Raw genomic sequence first — 17,474 nt, forward strand, 5'->3', positions numbered from 1 at the left:
CAATTGTCCATATTTCTATGCATTATCCCTTGGGAGTTGTCTGCTCTTCTGGGTTTTCCGTCGTCACTTTCACTTTCTCTTTATTCCTGGTTCCCAAAGCCAAATCCTTACAGGCAAAACACAAGAGGGTGATGCTTATTGTCCGACTCACGCTGTCCGTCAAAGTAGGCTTTGTCGTGATTTGACTTCGCGGTGGTGAAGTGGACCCGCTAATTTGGTCAGTGGCTTGGCAGAGGAAGGACACTGCCTGTTTGTAAAGGGATCGTGGGAGGCCGGGACCAGGGGGATAAGTTTTAACACCCGAGACTTCCTTCTACATCTGTGCTTCGCGGAAGCAGCCAATAAACGTCATCGATGTTGAATGGGTTTTACCGTAAGTTAACTATTCTCTTGATTCACGTGATCTCAAATCAGCCTTTTGTTTCTTGTCAACACATCACTCACCAGACACCCTGCAAGTACCACACTATCCTTGAGGGTCAAAATCCAGGATTCTTCGCCAGACAGTTAGAATCGACCAGGCAGAGTAAGTACAGTTACCTTCGGTTTAACCTTGATGGATCACACACAGCGAGAGAACAATTCCTAGAGAGACCCAGGGAGAGCGAGTCAAGGGCAAACCTGTTGATGTGTGCTATAGTGAGACCTGTAGCAGAACGCCACTAAGAGATCGTGATGACGCATTAGACGGCGATGGGAGGGGAGAAAAAAAAGAGAAAAAAAGTGTCTGTGGAGTTGCAGAGCATCCGGGAGGAGGGAGGCAAGCGTAGAGGAGGGAGGGCGAAGAATAAATCCTTACGACATCATCATTGCAGCTCACAAGCCCTTCCTGTGACACGCCGTGTTGCAGTCGGGATTACGACTGGCCAGCGAGAGCTCCGGTGATGGTGGACGGCGGGGGGCGCGGGTGGGACGAGGGGAGAGATCAAAGACGGGACAGGAAGTGAGTGCCGTTGACTGAAACATCAAGACCAAAAAAAATCAGTCGAGAGGAATTGTTCAAACTCCGACGGCAGTCTCGCTCGCATCTGTCCCCTGCGCCGTCGCCATCTGTCCGGCTCGCTCTCCAATTCTTGCTTTGACGGAACAGGAGCGCCAGTGCGAGGTTGAAGAGGAGAGAGTGGGGGAAGAAGAAAAAAAAAACTCGGGTCACCCTGAAGGATTAGCCTCAGAAGGACAGGTGTCCCCACTAAATAAATGGAGTACCACTTGGGGAGTGATTTGTTCTGCTAAGTTTCTGGCAGCTCTTTGGAGGGTTGTTTCCCTTCCAAGCATCGAGCCAAAGCCAAGACTGGAATAATTATTGGCAAACATCTTTTTTTTTTTAAAAAAAAGGGCTTTGCGCGCTCAAAGCACCCTGGGACGTTTTACCTGAAATCCCTTTTGCGAGCCAAGTGTCAACATTTAGCCAAAAGTAGGAGTGAAGAGCCACCATGTGTTAATTTGCTCTCTCTGATATCACTCCATCGCGCCGCATCATCACCCCCCACCTCCTCCTCTACCCCCTCCGTCCATCCTCCTCACCAGCCAGTGATAATGTGACCTTCTGCCAAAGTGCTGGAAGCCATGCCACCGTCTCAGCGGGCTCCTCTGTTGCTGCTACTGAAATAGACTCAAACAAGTGTAAGGGGAAGAAGAGGAAGAAGGGGGGAGACAGAAAGGGGGAAGGAGAGAGGGGGAAAGAGGATGCTCAAGGGCAGGAATGAGCGCTGATAGTTCCGGGCTGGATGTGGCTCGCCGACACAGGTAAGAATTTTTGGATCTGTACATTGTACTACTCTAAGAGAGATGCATTCCGCAAAGTAGCTGGGAGGCAACTTGGAAATTCTGTAGTGGTTTGATTCCAATAATTGGCGGAGGAATTCGAGTCCGACATCCCGCCGAGTGTGTCGAAATGTGCGCGAGAACTGTTGCTAGAGCTCGCCGGAGGGCTCGGCGGCGGGGGCCGGCAGTGGCGAGGCAGGAGGGCCACTCGATCGATGACAATCGGAGCAGCTTGTCGATGTGTCCGCACACTCGCCGCCAAGAGGCGCTTTGTCAGGATGCGAGAGTGTCCCGTGGATCCCGGAGGGTCCGCTCCGGCACTTGTAGCTGCTGACGCGCACACAGCCGCAATCGATGTTAAAGTGGCGCCGTTGGTCACCAGACCGATCGCTCCAAACACTGACGGCTTGGCGAAGGCGGGGAGAGAGAAAAAAAAAACTCACATTGACTGACCGAAATTGTGAACGAACTTCCAAAGCTCAGGGTGGAAATTTACTAATAAATCACTTGCGTCAAAAGGTCAAGGAGAACGAGCGTTCATACGAAACAAACACAAGTTGACTGTTAGCGCTGCATTTTTGGTCATCGCTGTGCCACTTAAGTCCTGCAAATGTCGGTAGCGCCCGCTTGAACTGTTTTTGTTGCTGACGACTGAAGAACGAGAACATATATCCTCCGTCAGCGGAGTGGGAATGCTAATGCTAAAAACAATGCTCGCTACAAAGAAGCTCATGATAACATGGAAAATCCAGTCATAACTCTTGCTTCATCTGTACTGAATTCAAATAAGCAACAAGGGTTTCAATTTGAATTAGAGTCCTAACTAAAAGAATAGAGGAAAAAAAACAAGTAAAATGGTTGCTAATAAGTAGACTGGAACTGATTACCTACCGCACATGTGCTGATCAAGCCGAAGGGAGGTGTATATGCATATATGCTACATGCACAGTACATGGTAGTTTTTGGACAGACGCTGCGGAACAACGATTCTGGATCAGATACGAGGTTCAAGTTCAGTTGACCCCAAAAATAAACACCCGAATTTCGTGTCAAGGAGAGTGAACTCGAGGATTTTCCGTCAGCAACCTTGTTGCGGGTTGGGGATTTCAGGTGTCATTGTGGTATTCGATGTAAAGCTCGCAAGTGCGACACGAGCCACTTTAATCACATAATTCAATACAGACACATTTTGAAAGGCCGCCGGGGGGGTCAATGCCCCAAAAGCTTTGAGAAACGTGAGGAGGAAAATAATTCAAGCCGGCAGCCTTTTGCTTCCTTTTTTCCATTTACGAAACAATTTGAGGTTCTATATTCAATCCTGACATCATTGACCCGGCGAAATCCGCACGGATTATGAACTAAATTCTCCGTGGCCTCCGTGGAAATGGGGGTGCGAGTAAAAATAAAAAGCAGAACTTCAGGAGCGAGGAGGACACTGCTGAAACGCCAACTCTCGAATGACACCACGATAATGAAATGGAGATAAAATATGACTTCTTTCACCGGAGTATGAAGGGGGCGTGTAAACGGTGGCACGGCGGTCCCGCAGGTGACGAATGGCTCTTCATTACGCTATTTCAACCGTGTCGCTGGTTGAGTAATTGGATGTCGTGCAATGTGGATGCGCAAACACAAACACATCTTTTACAAGGCGACACACCAACACCAACAGAGTTGACGGACAACTTTATTTTTGATCACACGCACGTACTGCAACCGTGCGCACGTTATCGTGTGTTCATCAACTCAGAAGGTAGAAAATGAGTTTCGTGACCGAGACGTTGAGCGATCAATAAGTTTATCTCACATAGTCGTCGGTTGTCTTCGTCCGAGAGCTTTTTGTATCCGGACAGGAAGCTTTTGCATCACCGATACGAATAAATAAGAAAATGAGTTGAATGAGCAACTCGTTTACCGCTCACCAAGTTTTATATCACGTCAGGGGCGGTTTCCGATAACAATTTCCGATTTAACAATAACGAGCCTATCTGCAGACCAGAAGGGAAGACGCAGGAGAGAAGACGTAAAAGCATAAAAATACAAACACGTGGGTGCTCCCGAATGCTCCACTTCAACTGGACACTAGGAAGACTGAAAGCCAGTCACAAACAAGCAGGACAGGTAACATTTACGGTGGTAGCCAGAACATCGACGCGATCTCTCCAAGGTCGGGGGGTGGGGCCACAGAATCAGCAAACGTCGCCACGTGAAGTGTATTCTCGTAATTTATGGATACCTGACAGCGGGAGATTACACGGTCAAGTTGGGATGCTGCCATAGTTTAGCCGGTTGGGGGCGGGTCAGGTTTGGGGGCTGATGAGATCACTAGTCCTAGGACACTAGAAGTCATGCTGTCAGGTGTCGGGCCGAGCTTTCTCGCAGCCCCCTGTCCAGAGTTTATGGCTGCACTCACGGGCACCACAGAGTTCCTGCCCCATTTAAATTCATAGCGCAGCATCACTCGCACCTCTCAAACGCATCGTCCCTGCTGAGAAGGAAAACTGACACGCCGCGGGCTCAGGAGGGGGAGGGAGGAGAGAGATGGGGGGTAGCGGGCATCTACATCCTTGTCATTGTTCTGGACGCCAAGCATGTGCGCACGTGTGGCACGGGTCGGTCCATGTGAGGGTTGTAATGGGGAGAGACGGACAAGCTGAATTGCTGTGAGACATGGAAAGCTTGAATGTTTCACACGTACCCCGAGCGACTCGGAACGGGAACTCACAGGAACCTGTTTTTGGCGCCTGCTCTTTAATAAGTTTTGAGAAGAATGTTCTTTGACAAACAGAAAGCCGATTTAGTTTGTACAACCCCAATTCCAATGAAGTTGGGACGTTGTGTTAAACATAACTAAAAACAGAATATAATGATTTGCAAATCATGTTCGACCTGTAGTTCATTGAATACACTACAAAGACAAGATATATGTTCATACTGATAAACTTTATTGTTTTGAGCAAATAATCATGAACTTAGAATTTTATGGCTGCAACTCGTTCCAAAAAAACTGGGACAGGGTCATGTTTACCACTATGTTGCATCACCTTTTCTTTTAACAGCATTCAATAAACGTTAGGGAACTGAGGACACTAATTGGAGGTGGAATTCTTTCCCATTCTTGCTCGATGTACAGCTTCAGCCGTTCAACAGTCCGGGGTCTCCGTTGTCGTATTTTGCGCTGCACAATGCGCCACACATTTTCAATGGGAGACAGGTCCGGACCGCAGGCAGGCCAGTCTCGTACCCGCCCTCTTTTACTACGAAGCCACGCTGTTGTAACACGTACAGAATGTGGTTTGGCATTTTCTTGCTGAAATAAGGAGGGGAGTCCATGAAAAAGACGTTGCTTGGATGGCAGCATATGTTTCTCCAAAACCTGTATGTACCTTTCAGCATTAATGGTGCCTTCACAGATGTGTAAGTTACCCATGCCATTGGCACTAACACAGCCCCATACCATCACAGATGCTGGCTTTTGAACTTCGCGTCCATAACAGTCCGGATGGTTCTTTTCCTCTTTTGCCCAGAGGACACGACGTCCACAATTTCCAAAAACAATTTGAAATGTGGACTCGTCGGACCACAGAACACTTCTGCACTTTACATCAGTCCATCTTAGATGAGCTCGGGCCCAGAGAAGCCGTCGGCGTTTCTGGGTGTAGTTGATAAATGGCTTTTGCTTTGCATAGTAGAGTTTCCCGTTGCACTTACGGATGTACTGCCGTATTTACTGACATTGGTTTTCTGAAGTGTTCCTGAGCCCATGTGGTGATTCTTTTTCACACTGATGTCAGTTTTTCATGCAGTGCCGCCTGAAGGATCGAAGGTCACGGGCATTCAATGTTGGTTTTCTGCCTCGCCGCTTACATGCAGTGATTTCTCCAGATTCTCTGAACGTTTTGATGATATTAGGGACCGTGGATGATGAAATCCCCAAATTCCAATTGTACGTTGAGGAACATTGTCCTATTTTCTCACGCGCTTGTTCAGAAAGAGGTGAACCTCGCCGCATCTTTGCTTGTGAATGACTGAGCGATTCAGGGAAGCTCCTTTTCTACCCAATTACGGCACCCATCTGTTCCCAATGAGCCTGTTTACCTGTGGGATGTTCCAAACAGGTGTTTGATGAGCATTCCACAACTTTCTCAGTCTTTTTTGCCACCTGTCCCATCTTTTTTAAAACGCATGACGCGTGCATGACACGTGCGTGACACTAATAAGTCAGACTTTGACCAAATGTCTTGGGTGTGAGGATAAATGCAATAAGTCAACTACTGGAAGTACGATATCCTTCAAACTCTGTATGCTCTCCGTCTCGCGCGCCTGCCAAATTCAATGTGGCGGCGAACTGTTTTTGATAAGAACTATGACCACATCAGTCGACGAATAAACGTCCCAATAAGTCCTTCAAAGTAAATTATGGTTCACTGTTGAGATTTATATATATATATATATCACATAAGTGCCTTTACTAAGTGTGAAATGTGTATATTTAAGAGGTATGACGTCAACCAGATTTGTCCCAAAATAAATTCAACTGCACCAAGTCAGGTGGAAATCGGCTTTGAAATTTTGAGAGGAAATCCCTCAGACGGGAGCGACGTATTAAACTCAATTTTCACAGGCTGCTGTTTGAACAGTGGCTGCAGGGAAATATTGTAAAAAAAAAAATGTTTTTTTAAAACTACCCCCCACCCCAAACACACGCACACCCTCCAAGACAGATTAGGAGCAAAGTGGTCTGCTCATATGTGGATTACAGCCCACGTATGCGTGTGTGCGTGTCAGGGGTCAGCTGCGTGTGTGTGCGGGCAGCCGTCCACGTCCACGGCGACAGCTGGACTGGCGACGGGGGCGGAGGCACGGCGGGGTGGGGCGGCGGTCTGGTTCCGCAGAAGCAGCCACCGTATCAGATTAACCGCGGCGTTACACTTATTCCTGCTCCATATAGAGAACATGGGTGACAGTGGAACGTGCCGAAGGCCGCCCATCCGCCAGTCACCTGTAAATCAGGGCGGGCGGGCGGGTCAAAGTGGGAATATTCATTCGGGCGTGTGGAGGCTTCTAAGCTTCAGGTAAATATCAAACCAATGCGTTATGGGGAAAACGGATTACACTGACCGTGGTAATCCGCAGCCAACAAACACGTCGACGCGCAATCTGTTCAATTGGTGACCAAACAAATAACGGCTGACGCGACACAATCGACACAGCCGTCCTGGTTTGAAGACGTTAAATAATGTTTGGGCTGCTCCACTGAGACATGCGTAATGTGATGGTATGCCATTGGGATGCCAGAGACACAATCACAACGAAAAGCGCAACGGCAGCCCCCTCCGACTGCCGCGGCATACAAAACATGCTGGTTATGTCGAGTCTGCAGATCCGAACGCTTGATCCAGTTGAATGTAAAAATCCTTTCATCAAGCAAAACAATCATTCAACAGGATCAGCTGGTAGTAAATACATTTAAATATAGCTCACATAAATTTCACGATGTCGAAAATAATATTGATCCAGAAAACAATCTTTTACTGAACATCACCAACGACTGCCATTATTACACTGATGGTCAGTTTAACAGCACTTTGAAAAGTAAAAACAAAATATCAACTTTTCTCTTCTCCCACGGTTGTCAACGTTTCAGGTAAATAAATAAACAATAAACCTTGAAATATTAATCACTAATATAGGACAAAATGGAATTATAGGATTTGAACAAGAGTGGGGGAAGCATTACTTAAGAAACAGGAAGCAATTTGTAAAAATGGGTGACTATCAATCAACATGCTTGGAAATTGTGTGTGGGGTGCCACAGGGGTCGGTGCTGGGTCCAACATTATTTATCATGTACATCAATGACGTGCAAGATACTACAATTACTCAAATTACTTATTGCAGAAGACACAAACGCATTTAGTGCAGGCGAAATTTAAGAGCAACTCTTGGATGGGATTACTTTGGGATTCATCAAAATCAAAAACTGGTTTGACAGAAGTAAGGTGTCATTAAATTTGACCAAGACAAAAATTATGGTATTATGTTAACAAAAAAAGTAGAGTAAGAGTTTACTACATCCACTCTCCATACGGCAAAAAAAGAGCCAGTAGAATAGTCCATGAAACAATAAAAATGAACGATCTTGTAGAATTTAAAACAGCACAACTTTATAAAGCAAGGAATAATTTATTACCAAGCAATTTACAGAAAATGTTACAAGAACGAGAGGGGGGATATAAATGAGGTGTTACGACCAATTTTAGGATCCAAAAATGCAGACCCCTCCAAAAAAATAAAAATAAATCAATAAATCTGCATATCAAATAATGAAGTGAGACGATGGAACAGACTGAGTGTGGAGCTGAAACAATGTCCAGGCATCAAACAGTTCAAAAACAAATACCACAACAAACGACCTTTCCAAAATAAAAGGTAGGCGTTATCGATCAATGCAAACTAAAACAAGCAAGCATTCAACAGCTTCCCCCTTCTTGCCATTGAATTGCTCGAAGGCTAAGTGACTCTCTGTAGTGTTTTTGGAAAAAAAAAAAAAAAAGTATGCTTTTATGTCTCAAAAGTATTTTTTTGTCAAAATGGCTGTCGATCGTCCTTGCGTGTTTTTGACATACTCTGCAAATAAAGAGGATTCTGATTCTGATATACCAAATCACACACACACACACACACACACACTGTGGAGCCCTGCAGAGGCCAGAGTACCCTTCAAAGGAATGAAATAAGTATTTACAGGGGCAAGCCCCCACCGCCGCACGTGCACACATCGTGAGCCTTTATCGGTGCTCGTAAAGATCATATTTTGCGATACTTCCACCAGGGCAGGCTTTCATCCAATAACACTAAATCGCGTCTTGTCTCGTTAATGAAGAGGCACGGCGAGTAAACGTCCTCGTTTCCGTGTCGCACAGCCGAGGGACCCCCGTTGACGTCTTAATGTGTTTGATTAAATGCGCAAAGTGGTCCCTTGCTGCTGTTAGGAGGTGTTCTAATGAATTAAGAACGCGTAAAATAAGATGGCCGCGATTAGCATAGTGAGAGACGCGGGGGGGGGGGGGGGATGAACCCAGCAGGACTTTTGTGCTCTTCGGATTGTAAAGTGAGTTGATCCCAAGTTAAGCGGCAAAGCCAGCGGCGCCGCACCGCGAACACTTTTGGGGGGATTTTACACTGGCACGAAAGCTGCAGCTGGGCGGGTGTGCCAACGCGCGCTCGTGTAGTCAAGATGAGGTAATTGAAACAGATTAGGAGCAGACTTAAACGTAAACACGGGCTGAATGAAGGACACTTGATTGCCGTCATGTGGAAGAGGGGTGTTTGGTTAATGACCCGGGCTTTCTACTTCACCCCGAAGTGAAGTAGAAAGAAAAAAAACAAAAAATGGAGCAATTCAATCATTCGCTGTCAGCTGCTTTCCAAGCAGATTTCCCCATGTCGCCAGTTGTTTTACAGCATTTTCAATCATCTTTCAACACGCACAGAATATTGCATTCTGTGACAACACAAGAACCAAACCGACCAAAACGAAGACCTCATTCTGTTCGTTCACGAGAAAAGAAAGTTTGTTTCTCGCTTTTTTTCCCCAGTCAGCAGGCGAACATGGGTTGGTTTTGCCGTTGGCTCTCTATCCAAAAAGCCGATAAAACAAGCAGTATTGTCAAAAGAAAGAATAGTGACTGACGCGAATATTCTTTGCTTCTGTGACGCCTCCATTCATAAAAGGCTGCTTCAAACCAAAACTGCCAACGTTTAGTTGAATTTCCTGCATGAATACTAGTGGATTTTTCATGTGCGCTCTCATGGTAGACACGGCCAAGCGATTTCATGTTGATTGCTGAAACTGGTGTCTCAAACGTTCAGAGAATCCTCAAAATGATTCCTGGAACTTTTACGCCACATTGCGCCCATAATTATAGCCTATGGTCGGGAGCCAAGAAATATCTCCGGATACATGCCATTTGCCTCAAAATGGCCGCTTCAAACTGAAATGCATGAGTTCCTGTTTGATTTCCGACACTGCACGGAATTCACCCAAAAATGACTTCCTGTGGAGTTTCCTGCGTGAAACCTTTTTTTGTTTCTCCTGTCATGAAAGACATAGCCACCGAATTTCATATCAGTCGGAGATACGGTTGCGCGTCATTTTTGTTCACTTTCCAGGAGCTAACTCGTGAAGGGATTTGCCCCAAATAGCTCCCTTCCTGAACAATTCCAAACATGGATCCTTGAGAATGTTTTCGTGCATCCTTGGTGAGGACAAACCTTCCAGCAAGTTTTGTTGTCTGTGACACTGGCGAAACTATTCCCAAGCTGGCCTTCATTACTGCCTGGTGCTCAGGTCCAAATGAAAATGTCGGAAGTTAAAACACGCTTCCGAAGGCCACGTGATTGATGATCATCTCCTCCTCAATAGTCCAGCATACATTTCCAGTGGGAATGGCTTAACTCTATCCGCCATATCGACAACATTCAGTTCACGCTAGCAGATAACACGTAGGCTGATATTTCACCTGTCCAGTTTATCACAAAGTGCAGCTATCAGTAGTTCCTCCAGCTCCATAAATATACAGAACAGCATCAAACCCCAGCAGTCATTTTCCCTTCAGTCTTTATCGACGCGCTTCGAATGGACCAGACGATATCGCTGCTCACACGCTCGGACGCTAAATGGAAGCATTGTGAGGAAATATGTCCCGTGATTACATTTTTTTTTTCTCTCCCCATTTTTATTCACACCGATGAAGCGGGAGCGCACTCAATCTGATATGTCGCAAAGCACCTTTCCCGTGTCACTTTTCAACGTCTGGGGAAAACATCCAATCTGCAGCCGATGTGATATGCGTCCGCATTATTCGCGCACAAAAAGCTAAAGTCATTATGTTGTCCGTGAGTGACACATTAACACTATCAATGTGCATTTAGTTAAAATAAATAAATACATGATCGTGTTCATTCTCGAAATTGCTTCATGTCTTCAACATTGTTCGTCTCGGACAAATAATATTAAAACTGTTTATCCTGGTGAAAATGTATGCTTGTTAAGAGTCTGATTGTATTTCTGAGTGACAATTTTGGATGGATGGACATTCAGACCGTTGAAATATGTAATGCATTGGATTGGATGGAATTAAAATCGAGGATGAGTTACGAGAACCAATTTGACCTTGATTTGGACTTGTCTAAAAAGGAACAGGTAGATAAAAATACGACATCCAAATATACTTCTTGAAAAGATTATTTTTTTTTTTAACGCTGTTTCTAAGTCTTCCTTTTCCCCCTTGTCGCTCAGCTTAACTTTGCCTGTAGGACAGATTGGATCGACATCAAATAAGCCAAATATAATTACAACCAAGAAGTATTAGATCATTTAAAAAAAGAAGAAGACAAATTTGCATTTGTGTCAGTAAAGTGATTCCATCTCTTCAAGGAGACAACCTTTTGTCCTTACTATTTTTATCATTATTAAAGAGACGCAAGCTTGTTGGTTTTCAGTATTCAGCGTCACAAATAAATGGGAAATATGCTTCCTCACCCTAACAGCCTGTTTTTTTTTTTTTCCCCCCCCAATTTGTACGTTTAACGATGCTGACTTTCATGAAGTGTCGCTTGCTGTCAAAGCATGAAATTTCAGCGGCGGGCGAGCGAGATGAAAGCACAACGCAGCGCCGACTTCCATCTATTTCCGTCCCGAGTTCACGCTCGACAAAATAGTGAGTCCACGCAGGCCCGACTGTGGTCATGCGTCTTGGCTTTTAAAAAGGGATGTCCTTGCTGACTTTTGATCCCCTCGTCAGGCTTCATGAATGTTTTTTTAGGGCAGCGGTTCGCCAACTGTGGTCGTGCTAGCATTGCGCCGGAAAACGTGCTATAAATTTATTTTGGAAGGACTGTTGCACCAAAAAAAAAATATTATATATTACGAGGAAGTGTTGTTGTGGTTTTTAATTCACTTGTTAGCGTTGAGTTTATCTTAATACGACTTTATTATCAAATGATTATGATTTTTTTTTTTTTTTTTATCCCAACAAAATACGGGGCAGTTGTGGTGAAGGAAGTCCACGATCATCGCTACAGTATTGAAGGTGTTCAGCTCCAGGTTGTGTCGGCCGCTCCGCTTCCTGTCGATACGCAGACTCGTCGCCGTCTTTGATGAGGCCCATGACTGCGGCGTCGTCGGCAAACTGCAGGAGTTTGACAGCCGGGTGCGTTGCGGTGAAGTCGTTCGTGAGGGGAGAGAAGAGCAGTGGAGAGAGGACACATCCTTGGGGCGCTGATAGTGCGTATGGATGAGGTGGTATCCCCCAGCCTCACCTGCTGTGTCCTGCCCATCGGGAAGCTTTATATTCATTGGCAGATGGCAGGCAAGGCGCTGAACTGGAGAAGCTTAGAGGAGAGGAGTTCAGGGATGATGATGTTGAATGCAGAGCTGAAGTCCAAGAACAGGATCCTCGCGTAGATTCCCGTGCCATCGAGGTGTTCAAGGATGAATTGCAGTCCCACTTTGACCGCGTCATCCGCAGACCTGTTTGCTCGGTAGGCAAACTGCAGGGGGTCCAACACGGGACCTTTAACGCTCTTTAGGTGGTCCAGCACGATGCGGTCAAAGGATTTCATGACCACAGATGTCCTGGCAACAAGCCTGTAGTCATTCACGCCCATGATTGCAGGTTTCTCGGGGACTGGGATGATGATGGAGCGTTTGAAACAGGATGGTACTTCACACAGTTCTAGAGAACTATTGAAGATCTGTGCGAAGACTGGAGCGAGCTGGTCCGCGCAGACTTTGAGACAGGGTGGGCACACAAGTTCTGGGCCCGCCGCTTGGTTGATCTTTTGTCGTTTGAAGATCCATTCTCACATGCTGTGCATGAATGGTCAACGCTTTTTTTTCCATCGTTTCTGCATAATTTCTCTTGCGATTTCTTTTACCAGCTGATTTCAAGCACGATTGTGCAGGGCTCTGCCCCCACTTTGATAGCCGGTCCTCTCTAGCCTGGCGAAGTAGCTTAAGTTTAGCAGTGAACCACAGCTTGTTATCATTTCATGTGTGAAATGAAATGTCTTTGTTGGTACAGACACATCTTCACGGAAACTTTCTTGCTGGAGGAAACCAGAGTACCCGGAGAAAACCCACAGGGACACGGGGAGGACAAGCAAACTCCACACAGGGGAGGCCAGATTTGAACCCGGGTCCTCCGAACTGTGAGGCAGATGTGATTACCAGTCGTTCATTGTGCCACCCTAATGAGAGACATGTATACCAAATTTCATGCTGCTAAGTGAAACTGGCTTTGGGATTTTAATTTTCTTAGTTCATGGCCCACGATCGCCAAATTTTACATGTATTAAACATTCGTTTTGGGCATGGCTACTTGAGACTTTTTTTTGTTTGCTCTGTTTTAGTGTTTTTGACTGTTGAACATGAGTGTTCTGGCATACAGGTGGAAACAGCAGGAAACAAGAAGGTTCTGCGCAATGACATTATCCATGTTTCAGGAGCAACAGCACCAGAATAGCGTGGGGGGGTAATTCCTTTGACGGGCGAGCATCATACGTGGTCCAGATGCTTAAAAGGCTCCCGAGCTTGCACATGCTCAATCAAGACGGCCAAACAGCTGAGGCGGCTGCGTGAAGGTCGAACACGACAAAGGATGCGGGATCAAACCAAACAGGCAATGTGTCATCGATAACTCGGCGACAAGAGCTGATCGTTGCGACGCACACGCCGGCGAATAATTACTTGACTTTGACGGTCAATTGTTTTCGCGGGTGCGATGGTGAGGGCTGGGACACCGCTGACAGATTGCCGCTACAGTCAACCCCCGTTTATCGCGGCGGATACTTTCCACACCCATCTGCAATAGGTGAAAACCTGCAATTTAGAGAGACCATATAAAACTTTTGCTAAATATAGTTTTACCCCTCCCACATGCTTTAACACATTTACACTTATTAAAACACAGACTTAAAGTATTCCTTAGCAGCTGTTCTCACTCTCTCGCTCTCAAGAAATGGGAGACTATTGCATCACATCACTTTGAGGAAACGAAAAGAAGAATATATTGCTCGCACAGTTCTCCAAATAAGAGGCAAAGCGTTCCTGCTTCAAGCTGTTTATCACTCCTAGTTTAAATTGAATGTGAAACTGACACATCCATCCATTATCTGAGCCGCTTATCCTCACAAGGGTGGCGGGAGCACTGGAGCCTATCCCAGCTATCATCGGGCAGGAGGTGGGGTACAGCCTGAACTGGTTGCCAGCCAAACGCGGGGCACATATGAACAACCATGCATGATTTTGCGATGTGGGAGGAAACCGCAGTGCCCGGAGAAAACCCACGCAGGCACGGGGAGAACATGCAAACTCCACACAGGCGGGGCCGGTGATTGAACCCCGGTCCTCAGAACTGTGAGGCAGACGCTCTCACCAGGGACGTCCACCGGGCCGCACGAAACTGACACATGAAGAAACAAATTAAACATTGCACAGTGGTGTCTTGTAGTGCAACAGATCATCTTTGATCCGTTGCTCTCTCTCTCCACAGTTCGGCACACACGTCGTCTACGGATTGGTTGGTGTCTGGTGAAAAATTTTTATTTTGCGTGTTCACTCAAAGGCAGCATATTTAATCCACACTCGCGAGTGAAGCGCAGATGTGACGTAGGGCAAAGATAGAGGTGGCAAAGGCCAAACAGGAGATGCCAGGTTGGACACTAAAGAAAGAGAAAAGGATCTATACAGGCTGGCCTGACAGAGGGATAGAGATGGGAAGGATGTGCAGCAGGTTAGGGTGATTAAGGATAGCGATGGAAATATGTTGACTAGTACCAGTAGTGTGCTGGACAGATGGAAAGAATACTTCGAGGAGTTGATGAATGAGGAAAATGAGAGAGAAGGGAGAGTAGAAGAGGCAAGTGTGGTGGACCAGGAAGTGGCAATGATTAGTAAGGGGGAAGTTAGAAAGGCATTAAAGAGGACGAAAAATGGAAAGGCAGTGGGTCCTGATGACATTCCTGTGGAGGTCTGGAAGCATCTAGGAGAGGTGGCTGTGGAGTTTTTGTCCAGCTTGTTCAACGGAATTCTAGCGGGTGAGAAGATGCCTGAGGAATGGGCGGAAAAGTGTGCTGGTGTCCATTTTTAAGAACAAGGGTGATGTGCAGAGCTGTGGGAACTATCGAGGAATAAAGTTGATGAGCCACACAATGAAGTTATGGGAAAGAGTAGTGGAGGCGAGACTCAGGACAGAAGTGAGTATTTGCGAGCAACAGTATGGTTTCATGCCTAGAAAGAGTACCACAGATGCATGATTACCCTTGACGATGTTGATGGAAAAGAACAGAGAAGGTCAGATGGAGCTACATTGTGTCTTTGTAGATCTAGACAAAAAGCCTATGACAGAGTACCAGAGTACTACAGGACATGTACGAAGGCAGCAGAACAGTGGTGAGGTGTGCTATAGATGTGACAGACGAATTTAACGTGAAGGCGGGACTGCATCAGGGATCAGCCCTGAGCCCCTTCCTGTTTGCAGTGGTGATGGATAGGCTGACAGATGAGGTTAGACTGGAATCCCCGCGGACCTTGATGTTTGCAGATGACATTGTGATGAAGATTCGGCGAAGTAAGGCAGAATGTATGTGCATGAATGAGAGGGTTGGTGGGGGAAGAGGGAGCCTACAGGGAGAAGAGATAGCAAGGGTGGAGGTCTTTAAATACTTGGGTTCAACCGTCCAGAGCAATGGTGAGTGTGGTCAGGAAGTGAAGAAACGGATCCAAGCAGGTTGAGTTTTTTGATCCGTTGCCCCCCTACTGCCTTGACTTAAGAGTTTAATACGTTCCGTGGCCATGCGCATAACGAAACACACTCCGATCTCAAATCATCTTTCTCCATTGCAATGAAATGAAATGCCATTAATTGGTTCCAACGCCCATAAAACAGCAAGAATTGTTTTTATTTGAATAAGAAAATAGCACTCTACAGTATTGTACTTTATAAGAACATGCAATAACAACATAATCAAAACAACATAATTAAATAGAATGTAAATAAATAAACCGTTTTTGCAGCATGTTTGGATGGATTCATTGTGCAGCTCCTCCTTGGCCACCAGGGGGCAGTGTACTGTACACATATGCAGTGAGAGGAAATAATATGTGAACCCTTTGGAATTTCTGAACATTTTGCAAAAATTGGTCTAGGACTGTGGTCTGATCGTCATCTAAATCACAAAAAAATAATAACCAATAAGACACCAACAACAAATCTGCCAAACGACGGCTTCTATTTAAAAAAGGCTAAGTCACTCGTAAATTGACATACCACTGTATATTTAAAAGCCAAAATGTTCAACTATACCATATCCTATCGTTTTGTCTAACAAAGCATGCTAAGGTTTATGCTAACATATAATGCAAAAACAATGTAAACAAGTTAACGGAAATTAGAACTGTAAACCTTCCAACAACTGCGACCTTAACACACACAGAACAGCAACTCAAACAGAACATACAACAATACTCACAGGCAATATATTCTCTCCGCGATTTCTGCAGTTTAGTTGGGGACCTTCTCTGCTCCTTCTTCTTGCTCTTAATTACGCTGCATCTCTTCCAGTAGTGCTGTGTTACGACACAATTTGGTACGAGACCACGTGGCCTCCATGCAGCCTGGTGCGCGCGCCAAATCTCCTGATAAATTTATACGCTACAATCAAGCCGTAGGGACTGTGACGCCTGACGGGGATTACCGAGGGATTACAATATATTCACCCCGCTGGGACTCCATCACATGCTGGATCAGATCTCTCTGACAGGGGAACCGCCGTGCCATGCCCCCCGGGTCCTCCCAACGGCACTTTGACACTTTTGACAAAAGGGCTGTGACAAGATCGCAATGTCGGCATTCTGCCGTCTTTTCCGTCACCTTCCGGAGGGCGGAGAGTGAAGCAATCGGAGGTTTGGAAGCAATCAGTTCAGTTAGCGCTGGGAAATCCCGCCCATTAGCGAGGTTGCACAAAGAGCTCCGAGTAGATGCGAGGTCAACTTGGCCGTTTCAGGCGGAGTAACGTAAGGAAACGAACGTTTGCTAGCAGTGATAATAAAGATCAGCGGTCCCCTCAAATCTGTGAACCGGAGGTTGGATCTCCACAATAATTTGCAATAAAATGCTATAATGTATCTTTTTTTTTTTTTTTTTAAATACATACCTATGTGGACTGGTGCCTCAATAAAACAAACATATTAAACCAAGTACGTTCAAGATAAAAATGATAACTATTTCCTTTAAAAAAAATACAACTTTAAATCCGAATTTGTTCTTATACAAGTACAGTGTATACATTTCTCTTATTGTAAGATTATGACTTTTTGATTCCGACAAAATATATTTTCGTTCCACAAAAGATGACAACTTTTTCTTTAAAAAATAAGAATGAATATTAATTCTTCCGATGGTTACTACTTATTGGAGAAAAAAAATCTAACTTTTATTAAGATTACGATTTTGTATTCCAACGAAATACAATTTAAAGTAAGATTTCCACTTTTCTTCTTGAAAAGTTGTCGTACTATTTCCATAAGATGACAACTTTTGAACCTGACATAGTACAAATTTGTTCTTGTAAACATTACATATTTCGACTTATTTTCTTCTTGAGAAAATACGGCTAGTTTCAACATTACAACGTTTTTCTTG

At 45.4% G+C, this 17,474-nt stretch overlaps 1 protein-coding gene across 1 annotated transcript in view; it reads left to right on the forward strand.

The window, feature by feature from the left end:
- Positions 1-1,696: 1,696 nt before the first annotated feature.
- grin2ca (glutamate receptor, ionotropic, N-methyl D-aspartate 2Ca) overlaps positions 1,697-17,474 on the forward strand; it is a 49,912-nt gene continuing 34,134 nt past the window's right edge. Inside the window, exon 1 of the mRNA XM_061700370.1 lies at positions 1,697-1,746. The gene's annotated coding sequence lies outside the window, so the exon portion shown is untranslated. The remainder of the gene's footprint in view (positions 1,747-17,474) is intronic.

Source organism: Phycodurus eques, chromosome 16 (genome assembly GCF_024500275.1).
Source record: "Phycodurus eques isolate BA_2022a chromosome 16, UOR_Pequ_1.1, whole genome shotgun sequence".
Taxonomy (NCBI): domain Eukaryota; kingdom Metazoa; phylum Chordata; class Actinopteri; order Syngnathiformes; family Syngnathidae; genus Phycodurus; species Phycodurus eques.